The 13610-nt window shown below is 40.9% G+C and overlaps 1 long non-coding RNA gene across 1 annotated transcript; it reads left to right on the forward strand.

The window, feature by feature from the left end:
* The first annotated feature begins 266 nt into the window (after positions 1-266).
* LOC117934728 lies at positions 267-4488 on the forward strand. The gene is made up of 3 exons (XR_004654561.1): positions 267-358; positions 3830-3832; positions 4476-4488. It is a non-coding gene; the product is annotated as an uncharacterized LOC117934728 (long non-coding RNA).
* Positions 4489-13610: the final 9122 nt, after the last annotated feature.

Consider the following 13610-nt stretch of genomic DNA (forward strand, 5'->3'; position numbering starts at 1 on the left):
GGGGGGGAAACTCATTGGCTGTGTAATTGATCCCGTGGGTGATTTTTAGGCTACGTGAGTGAACAAGGTGTACCCGTGCCGCCAAACACTGGGCTGTCTTGACTGTCTTAATACTGCACATATCTCTGTTACTGTAGTCCTATTTACTAGGTTATATTTCATACATGCATGGCACAGCGGATCCGTGCGCACCCCCACCTGTGGAGATGCTGGCCTCACTAACCTCTCCTCCTCTTGAGTCGGGTCTCCCACAATCTGTACTACTAACACTTATGAAAATAAATGGCATTACATCAGTGAGTTCAAACTGCTTATTATGTGTAATTTGGACTGACACTGAGATGCATGTTGTTCTGTAGTGGCTCGATTTCCACTTCACTTAAGACTTGGTTTTTATTTCTGCCATGGTTTCTATGCATTCACTGCCATTCACCATTTGCCAGACTGGCCATTTTCTTTATTGCTTATCCTAGATTAAAAACCTTTTTTTTCCCCCCGTGTGTGTGGGATAACCTGTTGTGATTGGACAAAGAAAGAATTTATAGTCTTTTCCATGTTAATTCACGGGTCAGTGGCTAGTTCATGTGCGCTCAATTTCATGTTGATTCACAGTATGAACAGTTGATGTACAGTATGAAGGTCAGGAGCGTAGGACCTGGCATACGCCCGGTTTTATGTGTTGTGAATATTTCTGTGCGTAAGTACTTGTCAAGTTTTGGTCGTACGCCATCTTCTGGTATAAAAGCTGTGCCGTCTTTTATACACCAGGCCCCTGGAGAAGATAGTCCATCTATCAGGACCTTTAAGATGACGGTCTCTAAAATATTATTCCAATTAGAATTAATCACAGCTTCAACCTATTCCTTTAGGATCCCTTTGTAGGACTCCTATTATGCAAAGTACCTCCATGACTTTAATAATAATTAATGGCAATGCATGTAATGGATTACCCTCCATCCTCATATTGTATACCAATCCCAGTTGTGATTAGTCTTAGAGGCAATGCCACTTTTGCAGACATTGCTACACTTCCAATATAAGTTAGGAAAACAAATTCTATGCATATGCACCTGCAGTTATGGAAATATGTTGAAGGCTCAGAGGTCTTGGATCTGTACTGTATGTTGGATGTGAGGAATATCTAAAATCGATCACACCAGTATGACTCCATGTTAGGCCTGCACGATTTGGGGAAAAATATGAATTGTGATTTTTTTGCTTAAAATTGATTTCACGATTCTCGGCCACAATTTGTTTTAATTTAGTTTTAATTAGTTTTTAAAATCATGTTTCGCTTTAGTTTTTGAAATAATTATACATTTTTATTTTTAGGTTAGTTTTTATTAGTTAGTTTAGTTTTTGTTTAGTTTTATTAGTTTAGTTTTTTGTAATAGAGGTTATTTGTCGGGGGTTAAAAAATGTCAGAAAAAGTATTGTGTAAAAATAACAAAAAATATCATACAAATTTATAAATATGTATTCAGCATGTATTCAACAATAACACCAGTACAAACAATGGACATATGCTGATGAGCACAGATATATAATACGATATATTAGATATATTAGATACGTAAACAGTCAACACAAGACGCATCAGTGAGTGAAGAATGGGTTTGACATGTTCAGGAGAGACACCTAAACAGACAACAGACTAAAGGAGACAGACTAAAGACTGACGTCAAACTAAAAGAGAAAGACAACAGACTAAAGGAGACAGACAGACAACAGACTACAGGAGACAGACATCACACTAAAGGAGACAGACAACAGACTAAAGACAGACAACAGACAAAAGAAGACAGACAACAGACTAAAGGAGACATACATCAACAGACTAATCAGACTAATGGGGAGAAAGACTAAAGGAGACACAGACTAAAGGAGACAGACACCAACAGGTGTTTTTGGTTCAGGTAAAGCGATTACTTTTTTAAAGCCAATTGACTCAAAGTTGTGTAGACATCCCAGTATTAATTGGCGTTCTCCTTTACCTTGTTAAGCTAAGCTGGGTTAGCCTCCTTGTGTTCATTTCTCAAATGTAGGCTACTTTCAAATTCATGGGATGTTTAATGTAATAAACTATCCACATATTTTACCACCTTCCAAGCAAGGCACTTACTGACACAGTCGCCGCTTTCTTCCAACTGTCGGTACCGTCATGAGGCCAAGCGAGAGACACGGACTAATGATGGCCGAATGAAGCTTCGTGAACCAGTGTCTTTATTTTCTGATGGAAAGATGACGAAATGGCGCCCGCTGTTCAACAAAGGGGTGAGGATACACTGAGTGGCAATGCCTAACGGCTTTCTCTTAAAACCAAGTTCGCCATCTAGCGAGCTCAGAAAACAAAGACATTGGTTCACGAAGCTTCATCGGCCATTACCAGCACGGAGTATTGTTGTTACGTTCAATTATACATGGAATGTGAGAATTTCTGATGGAAACTATACCCGTCTACGGGAAATGTCATGGTCGGAAAGATATAACGTTATTTGCTCTATGAAAAGACGTTGACAAAAACTAAGGACATTTACTACCTATAGCACATTAGCACATTGCGCATCAACACAAGTCTGTAAACATAGGACTCAATGAAGAGAGAGGGGAGCGTCGCAGCGCTCAGAGCGCTTTAACACCTATTATATACAGTGTGTCTAAAACTCACAGAAGAAAGTAGTGGCGTTTGAGGCAGTCGGTTCGTAAAATTTGTATACTTAAAAAAAAGAAAGAAATAGTGACCAGGGTGAATCTAGAGCGACATTTTATAAGGATTAACTGTGCAGGCCTACTCCATGTACACGTGGCCTCAAACCTGAGACAGCAGTGCACAACTTAAAGTTCCATACTCAAAGCTGTGACTACTGTATGGCTGCACTGGGGGCTGCGTAGCTGTGGCTAGGCCACCATGAAGCTGATGCTCAGGATTGGGAACTTGGACTTGTAAATGGCTTTGTCACTGTTCTCCATCACTTTCAGTCTGAGCCTCGGGACATGTGACCTCTGAGGACAGGGAAACTTCACTCCAATATAATTGTTTGTGACAGGCGAGTTCACATTGGTGCTTGGCCCACAAACTCAGCTGTCAGCGTGGCATTTTTTGTTGTTGGAATGAACATGTTTGTGAAACCAGAAAAGCCTTTTTACTGTTGCTGTGACATGGCACGTTGCCAACCAATTTCCTAGCTTGTCTCATCATTCTTAACTTAGGCAAGGCCAGTGTGAGCTCTGTAATCTAACGAGAGCTAATGATAGCATCACAGGGGTGAGGATACGCCCTCATCACTTCTTTCCTCCCTCTCAGTCCCCATCTTTTTTTACTCCATCTCACAATCTTGTACTTTATGTTGGATATTCAGACGAGTTCGCTGTACATTGGAGTGGGGCATAATGAAAACGGAAAAATTAATGCATGGAACGAGAACAATTTGCAAATCTGTTTTGTGCATTAATACAGCAGTGATCACAAGAGGTACAGAAGAGCCATGGAGTCACGGAACTGCGCCTCTTGAAACCGTTATGAGCAAAAGAATGTTCCAAATAATTCCAGGCTCCCAGAATAATACAATGACTCATAAATATCACCTTACTTCTGTGTGAACCAAAGTGAATATCAGATACAAAGCACTGAGCATAGCTTCACCCACTCAACTTTTATTTATATTGCATACTTGGCTAAATTCCAGCAATGTATTTTTGCCCTAATACTGAGCCAAATAAGGCTTCAATAGTGGAATCACATTCTGTTCCTCCGCAGTAGACTGCAATGGTATTTTAATTTCATGCCTTTAGTGTCGTTTAGTTCGTCTGTGGTTATACACGTTGTCAGACTGTAAATTACACAGATTAATATGATGACTGAAATCTATTAAGGTGTGAGCTTAAGCCCTAAACCAAAATAATTCAAAATTTAAATTTTTAAATGTGTAATAAAAAAACGGTGCATCAATGTTATTCATCAATGTCAGTGCCACACACACACACACACACACACACACACACACTATATACTGCCCTATCAAATGGAGGCCTGGAATTCTAGGAGCTGTGCACGGCATCTCATCCAGAAAAGGCAAAGATGAAAAATGCTTAGAAAATGCTACTGATTGTGTGGACAGCATGTCAGTACAGATGTGTGCAATATTAGGAGTTTTTTTTTTTTTTGGCCCTCAATGACATCCAATCACTAGAACTGGTACAGTCAACAACATCACACAATGGTCAATCAACAGGTGACATCAAGGGGTCTTGGAAGCTCAGGAAAGGAAATGTTCACGATTCATGACATCCACGAAAGGTCAAAAGCACTTAAGTAATGCAGCTCTCCTGCATAGAGAGCACAACCTTGGGCGGTCGAAAGAAAGGTTACATGAACCATCCTAAGCCAATAGATGATCTGACACTGTGACAGTGATACAAGTCTCTCATTACCAACACAACCAGCCGCACACAGCATGCTAGTTTATAGGACAAAGGGTGTAGCACTACTTTGTTACACTTGGAACCAATTTGACACAACTTGTAGACATAAAGTAAGTAAGGAATGAACTAACATCAATTAGCTTTGCCTGCTTTTCAGTCTCACTCTCAAAAATATGTTGGTAGGTCTCAAACCCTGTGCACATAGGTATGTCCATGGGCAGAAGAAAGTTAACATTTACTAAAATACACCATACCGCATGTACTCCAGACAGAAAGATTCTATTGTGAGTAAGGCTGCACAATTAATCGAATGATATCGCTATATTGACTTCCCACAATCAAATTTGCATGATAGACAGATTATTTTTTATAAAGCATCATTTCATAGAACGCTCCGTTTTTTTTGCAAAGCCAATCTACCGCTCCGTAATCCCTGTCAGATCATGTGCGAGTCACAGTTGTTCACTGCAGCCCGTGCAGCTCTGTTTCTAGATGTAGACAGTCACAGAGGACAGAGTAACGGGAGGTAAACTCAATAGATAGCAGTTGGTTATACTTCGGTCTCAAGGTTTACCAGTTTACCAGTGAACGCAACATGTTGTCCTGTCTGTGTTGTTTTTCAGACAACAGCAGTGAGCAGTGCTAGTCTGTGCTAGTAGCGTCTGTTAGCTCCTCTGTTAGCTAACCGGTGCTAATGTCCTCTCATCCGCTGCAATGCTGTTTATATGGATATGGTTTAATTTTGAGTTACATGACCCATTTTGTCTGTAAAGCCGGGCCTGTGTGGGATCTCTCCTCTACTCTTTCTCCTCTTACTCCGCGCCCCGCCACACAGCGCCGGTCCACACTTTTAATTTTTTATTAACACAGCTGTATATTGTTAAGTATGAGGGGCAAACCTGTATTTGTAACAGTGTTTCCGCAGGTAACTCTGCTATCGCGACCGCTACGGCGAAGAACACAGAAGAAGTTATTGAATGCAATTAACTTCAGTTGGTAGAGTAACAGCGTGTGAGACGGAGATGCTGGACCTGGCCCAGAGATGGGACCCATGGCCAGAATATCATGTATCCGCCGTTTGACCCGTGCCGGACCCGTTCATAATGAGTCAGTCGTCTCTCTGTGAGTAGCGTTCATCACAATCCCTCTCGCAGTTATAAATAGCCTATTTTTTCTTAATTTCTTACTTATTCACCGCTGCGTATGAGTCCTAAATGCTAATTCATCTTTGATGTATTTGTACAGTGTTATTGACTTTTTACTGTCTCGATATTAATTTTTTTGTTTTGTTTGTATAAAGTGAATTCTTGCTGCAAAGCACTTTGATGGAAAGCCCTCTATAAATAAATGTAATATTATTATATTATTATTATTATTATTATTATGATATGAAGATAAAATTTGTTTTGGTTCAAATCAACAAATAAATCGTGAGAATAATCGCGATCAAAATTTTGATCAAAATAATCGTGATTATCATTTTGGCCATAATCGTGCAGCCCTGATTGTGAGTGAGTAAGATGAGGCAAAACAGACCAAAAAATGAATTTCCAATGTTATTTCAAAGTTGAAATGGATGGATGGATGAATGTAATACTCAACAGTGAGTCTTTTATTATTTAGGCCCTGACTCACAGTATGCAAGCCGTCTGAGCAGGGTCTACAACTCAAAGTTCAAATGGCAACCTTTAAAAAGGAGAATTGTGTGTTTACGTTAATCTTGATTGCTATAAATATGCGAGTACGGTCAATCGAGTGAAATCGGTGCGGTCAACGTGGAGTAGCTGCAGCTGCGTCTACGAGCTTCCACTCAGGTAAAACAGCAGTTGCCGGGGCAAGTTTACGGTGCCTGTGTGTCTCTTAACATACCCAAAATGCAATAAAAAATGTTTGTCGTCTTCGCAGCCCGTTCCAAACAACAATCCAGTGAGGGCCTGGTGGTCTGACTATGTCCTCCAGCAGCTACTCCATGTTGACCGCACCGATTCGGCTCGTTTTGTGCAAGCCTTGGCTCTCTCAGACCGGGCGTGAACAACCTTAAAAACTAGCGTGGAAAGCAACTCAAGTATTCTGGACAGCCACGAACATGGTTTCCGGGAACTGGAGGTGAAGCCAGCAGACACGGAACACAGAAACAACCAGACATACATGTGCATTGTTTATGAATTATAAATGAAGGGGGGATGTGGTAGATTATGATGAAGACATCCTCCCTCCCAAACTCCTCACCATATTCCACCTCAATGTCACTGCCCTCGCTGTCAAAATCCTCCTCTGTCGTAGCTATTTTCTCGCTCGTCTCTCAAAAATGTATAAACAAACGCACACGTATGTCTGGTTGAGTGACATGATTTAAAGCAAACTACGGTACATTTTGGTGGTCACATGGCTTTAAATAGCCAACAAGACCCGCCTCATGTGTATTTGAACCAATGACAGTGCGTTCTCTGCTGCACGCGTCATGAAAAGACCGACGAATGCAAAATGCTGCGCCACGCAGCAGCCGGCAGGATGTTCAGAGTTGCGCAACGCAGTAACCGGCGGTGGATGTGTGGCAAAATTGTTCTTTTTGGGTCTAGGGGCCGGAGACAGATTGTCCAATGACCCCCATGCACTGAATTCAAGCCACAGTAAACAAGATGGTAAAGCATGGTGGTGCAAAAATCATGTTATGGAGAGGTTTCTCATCATGTGGTGTTGGGCCTGTTTATCACATACCAAGGATCAGTTTCAATACTTCACAATACGTCATCAATTTTGGTCATTTTTTGATTTGGAATTGAACGTGCAGCGTTCCCAAGGCATTGTTATTATGGAATTAAAAGATATTCTAAGAATTTTGAGCATTGTTGACTTTTTTTAAACATACTGCTATTATTTTGAACACAACTATACCGCCAATATGCAGTCATAATACACAGCATCATCCATCATTTGCGGATGATGATGTGGTCTTTTTAGAAAACCCCTCTCAGTCTCTTCCTCACCTTCTATCATTATGAAGAGTATGGAAGCTTATCAGGCTTTAAAATTAACTGCCCAAAGTCTGCACTACTTCATTTAAATGACTCTGCCCGCAACTCAACCATCTCTGCTGACATCCCCATTGTAAAGCAGTTTAAATATTTAGGCACTGAGGCCTTCCCCTGCCTAAACCAGATCATTACACATAGCTATTCTGCTGCTAGGAACAGCGTTTTGAAGCATATGGAAAAATGGATGCTCTCTCCATGTCTAAATAATAATATTTCAAAAATAACATCTGCTAAGAGAAGTAATGCAACCCGTTGGAAGCCACCTCATGACATGTCTATCCGTGCATGGACCCTTGCCTTCTTGAATGTCGTGTACATGGAACTGTTGACGGCGCGCATCCATAGGGCGCCAGGAAAAGACTCTGGACACTAGGAGCAGTATCGCTGGCTCTGAGGCTACAGCCCAGACCTCAACTCGCGCATGTGATTGGTCCCTTGTCTGTGTCTCTCTGTGTGTGTGTGTGTGTGTGTGTGGTCTGTTTCTCCATGTGTTTTGTCTCCCTCCCTCCCAGCTTTCCTCTGTGTTTTTTGGCTCTTGGACTTGTTCCATGTCTCAGTGTATTGTTTGTACATGTTAAAAAATAAAAAAAGAATTTGATCACAAAAAAAGATTAACATAAAAAATTGGGCAGAATTCTCCTTTAAGAACTGGCTGAAATTGGTTGTGAAAACAGCCTTTGAATGCATTTTAAACTATCTTTATAATCCTCTAAAGGTTTTCTCAGCGTTAGTAAATTATACAAAACGCTTGACTCCAGAATCCCGTTTGAGGGTTCCAGGAAGTTAAGTCTACTAAGCTTTTCTTCACCACACCTGTTTATAGGTGAGCAACTTTCTGACAGGAAGGACAGTATGGAAGACAACAGCGTTGGGTGGAAAAGTGCTCGCTATAAACTACCATCAATCAAAGAAGAGGAGAGCTGGCAAGGTTGCCGCTGACCCCACACACCTCGGCAACATCCTTGTCACCAAACTGCAGTCTCAAAGTCAGGTCATTGCCACCCGGACTATGTGGGATCTCTGCAGCTTTTTTCTCAGACCTATAAATCCCATCTGCCTGCAGGTTCAAATCAAAACTTGACAGGTCGCACACCCTTCCCCAAACACAACACAACTGTTCGTCTTACAATCATAGGAAGAATTGTGTCTGGTCTATTCTGATTTTACATGTGTTCAGCTGCACCAGAATTTAATGAATTGGCAGAAGTTACTTTCTTATTTAGGAACCACTAATGTCCTGATATCATCATTACATGGTAAGACAAGGCTTTAACAGTCACACATGGAAGATTATTGTGTGAAGCTTCCCCAATTTTTGTCAATATCCAAGCCCTTAACCCTCATGTTGTCCTCGGGTCAATCCTCGATAAAAAGCGTCAACAAAATTCTTGATTTTCAACTTTGACGGGAAGACAAAACAATGGTTAAGTGGCTGGCCATCCATCTTCCATCCATCTTCGACCGCTTATCCGGTATCGGGTCACGGGTGGCTGGCCCACTGGCCAATTGTCTTTGAATACACATGCCACGTCTGCAACAACAGGTGAACAGTCACAGAAAGTTTACATCCACTAACGGAAGGTACGGCATTCGTTGTCAGCACATCAGGAATACAGCAGTATTAGAAACTGAGCTTAAAACCAATCCAAGGCACCCTTTAGGCAGCTGTACAGCTGTGGATGGAGGATGTGTCAGCAAGTTTAACCCAGTGAATGTGTTGGTGTTATTTTGCCACAGAGACCATCTCTCAGTGGACAGCTGCTTATGAGCTCCAGGGTTGCCCCAAACCGGGACAATTATTGGTACAAATGTGCATCTATGCCACATTAATGGAAGCCCAACTGCTTGCCCTGCTGCACAGAGCTCACACCAGTCATCGCCAACTGTTTCATTAAATTGACTCAAACACCGTCCTGACCTGGCCCAAATTGGAACCAAGTACAGAGTGTGTGAGACATGGTAATGATTTCCAACCTTCAACAAATGCTGATTTCTCAATGTGCCTGTTGAGATTATCTTAAATCCTATTTTACACCCCATAATTTAGAAGTGACTACTTGGAATCATAGGGTGAGGTTGACATGTCATTCATAAAAAAGTATCAATTGTGTATCCTTGTTGTTGTAACTGCACCGAGAGACTATATAAGCAGTAGTGTCATGTTCACACGCATCAAGCAAAACAGGACTAGTAAGACAGATAAATTAAATATGTTAATTTGTGTTAGTGCAAGTAGATAGACAAGTGATGCATAACACCAGTGGGCAAGCACAAGCTCCAACCCTACTGGTAGCCCTATAAAACTTAGAAAAAGAAAAAAAGAAGGTTGCCAGGGAATAAATGCTACAAATTAGACATATGCCTTAAGTCCAGAGCAAAAACGTCTGCAGTGGTGGAGGAAATACTCAAATATTCCACTTGAGTGATAGTGAAGTAATGCCACAGTGTAGAAATACTCTGCATTTAAAATCGTACTTAGTAAGACACAAAAGTATAAGCATCACTTACAGAATCACAGTAAAAGTATGCGTTATGTAGAATGGCCTCTATCTATATATCTATACATACATATTATTGGATAATAATTATTGATTTGTTAATCACTTTAATGTTGCAGCTGGCAAATTTGGAGCTAATCGTCATTACTTTATACATTTCTGAGTAGTAGAATTTAATGTTTAATAACTGATACATTGATTTGGAGTTAGTATTTATAATCTGAAAATTAATAAGGTAAAAAAGTACTATATTTACCTATGAGATGTATTAGAGTTGGCACAAAGTTGTAATTCCTCTCTAAAGGTTGCAACGTTAGGATAACGTTAGGGGAACGTTCTCTAAAGGGAGTAACGTTAGGGGACGTTCTCTAAAGGGTGTAACGTTAGTATAACGTTAGGGGAACGTTCTCTAAAGGGAGTAACGTTAGGGGAACGTTCTCTAAAGGGTGTAACGTTAGTATAACGTTAGGGGAACGTTCTCTAAAGGGTGTAACGTTAGTATAACGTTAGGGGAACGTTCTCTAAAGGGTGTAACGTTAATATAACGTTAGGGGAACGTTCTCTAAAGGGTGTAACGTAAGGGGGAACATTCTCTAACTTTCTAATCAACACAAACCTGACCTTCAGGGAATGTTCCCGAAACCAAAAACGAACATTTCCAGAACGTTCTGGGAACCAACATGTGTTAGCTGGGTAGGCTAACTAGCCAGAGAGAAGGGGAACGTTCTCTAAGGGTTTAACGTTAGGATAACGTTAACAATAGTTAACTTCTATAGAAATTAGCCATGCAACTCAAACTGTAAGCAATACAACGCACAATACAGCCAACACACAAACAACAGGAGCCTAGCAGTCTTACCTTAACTCACGTATTGGCGCCAGAGTTTACAGGTAACATAATCCACCGAGCTAGTTGAATCGAGATCTGACTCAACTGGAGCGGACCCCCCTCATCTTGTTTGATGGTGCGGTGTCCACCTGGCGTGGACAACTCTAACGAAAGTCCCTTCCTGCTCAAACTACTATCCTAGCTTACTTTCTTTCGTTTCTCAGAAGCCCGACTCTAACTTAGTTCTGTAAATAGTTATAAAATGGCACAGCTGGAAGCCCGTCACTGGGCCAATCAGCTGCTGCTCCAGACCCCTGAAGTCCACGTGACCACACGCACCTGCTAATGAGCGTGTAATTATGTCCTCTGTGCTGGAAGAGATGTCCCCCTCTGGACACCCTCCTCTTTATCACACTGGTCCAGTTTTGTATTATGTTCACCATTAATCTATTTACAGAAGCTCAAACAAGACATTGATGTAAACTGGACATTTTGTGGGAATAAAAGAGAAACACTTAGGCTTTTTTGGGGTTTCATTGACTAGGACACGTCTTGCCTCTCAAATTTACTTACTGATTCTAATTCATAACTAACTTCACAGAGCTGTCCATTCACATTAAACACTATATTTCTACTAGATCCTGTTTCAGGAATAATAAGGCTGTTACACACTCGCTATTTGTACTTTTCAAATTAAAATCTAAATGTGTTCGTTTTCTTTCTTTCTATTATTATTATTTAATTTTTTTTTGTATTTCCCCTGGCGTACTTGACCTGTTTGTATTGTATACACTTGCGGCTTTATACTTAGGTTTTCAATTATAGGACAAAAATTAAAAAAAATAAAAGCCCCCCTCCTGGAATATACAGTAGAACATTTTCCAGAAAAAATAAATTACCTTAACTCATCTCATCTATCATCCCATCTGCAATTGCATCTTATTCCCAGCACATCAAAAATAATCCGTCGGTGTGTATCTATGAACAAAAAAAAAGGTGAATCTTTGGATTATTAACAAGGAAATTTGTAACTGGCATTTCTATGATGACACAGAACACCTTCCACTGTTTACCTGATCAACATATCCCTGTGTATCATTCACTGAACTGACTATTTCAACAGTTCTCAGCATTACATGTCTTGTATTGGTCTATTTGACCTGTGTTCAATGGAAACAATTCACTTTGCATCGCTGTGTGGATGTTGAAAGGAGTACTCAACCAAACGCCAGCATTTGGAGTCTTTGGAGTAACTGGCTCATTGATGGAGGCCAGAGCTTGTAGTCAGCTTGGATTCACATGAGTAACAATAGATACGGTGTCTGCTGACACAGTTTCAGGCAAAGAAAGTGTCAACATGTCCTCAGAAACTTCTCATACCACTCCTGAAGCATTATCCACACCTCCGCTGTCTGTCCATATGCTCAGTATGCTCCACATACTCCTGTTACAAGTAGTTGGAACATACAGTACATATAAGTGAAAGACCAACATTATAATTCCCCATCGTCATAATCTTTTCTTTACAGTAGACCTTGTGATTAATTATAGTATAGAGTGCATAGGTGTTACTAACAACGTTAACGATGATTCTGTAAGTGTCCCAGTGTGACAGTGAGCCGGCATGCACAGTGACTGGACCCGGAAAGTCAAGCCGCTGTATGGATTTCAGACTTTTTTTTTTAACTGCTCTTTCCCCACTGTGACATGTCAAAATGTCCTATGTGAAAAAGATGTAGACTGTGTACATTTTAACGTCAGTTAAACTCCCAGATCAGACTGTCATACATACTGGAATACAGGGCCAAATAGCAGATAAAGGTCCTATGGCATGGAAATGTCACTTTATGCCCTGGGTGTCCTTCTCTGCCTTTGAGAAAATGAAAGCTCAGATGGGCCGATCTGGAATATTGCTCCTTATGAGGTCATAAGGGGCAAAGTTACCTCCCCTTTCTCTGCTTTGCCCGCCTAGAGAATTTGGCCCACCCATGAGAGAGAGGGAGCCATCATGGCTTTTAAACAAGCAAAGTGGCAGTTGGTCAAGGCCACACCCCCACCATCCACCTTGCCCCTCTTTCACCTTTCTCTCCCCCCCCCCTTCTCCTCCTCAAAAGCTACAGACACAGAAATGGCACGTACTTAGCTCATTGTGGGACTGGCTCTAGTGGCTGTTATTTTGCACCAAGAATGAATTTTGGGGAAGATTCTTCCGATACAGTATTAGGGGACCACTAAGGTCTAGATAAAGAGACTTCAGATACAGTATTAGGGGACCACTAAGGTCTACATAAAAGAGACTTCAGATACAGTATTAGGGGACCACTAAGGTCTAGATAAAGAGACTTCAGATACAGTATTAGGGACCACTAAGGTCTATATAAAAGAGACTTCAGATACAGTATTAGGGGACAACTAAGGTCTATATAAAAGAGACTTCAGATACAGTATTATGGGACCACTAAGGTGTATATAAAAGAGACTTCAGATACAGTATTAGGGGACTACTAAGGCCTATATAAAAGATACTTCAGATACAGTATTAGGGGACAACTAAGGTCTATATAAAAGATACTTCAGATACAGTATTAGGGGACAACTAAGGTCTACATAAAAGAGACTTCAGATACAGTATTATGGGACCACTGAGGTCTATATAAAAGAGACTTCAGATACAGTATCAGGGGACCACTAAGGTCTACATAAAAGAGACTTTAGATACAGTATTTGGGGACCACTAAGGTCTATATAAAAGAGACTTCAGATACAGTATAAGGGGACCACTAAGGTCTACATAAAAGAGACTTCAGATACAGTATTAGGGGACCA

This window comes from Etheostoma cragini, chromosome 19 (assembly GCF_013103735.1).
Source record: "Etheostoma cragini isolate CJK2018 chromosome 19, CSU_Ecrag_1.0, whole genome shotgun sequence".
Taxonomy (NCBI): Eukaryota; Metazoa; Chordata; class Actinopteri; order Perciformes; family Percidae; genus Etheostoma; species Etheostoma cragini.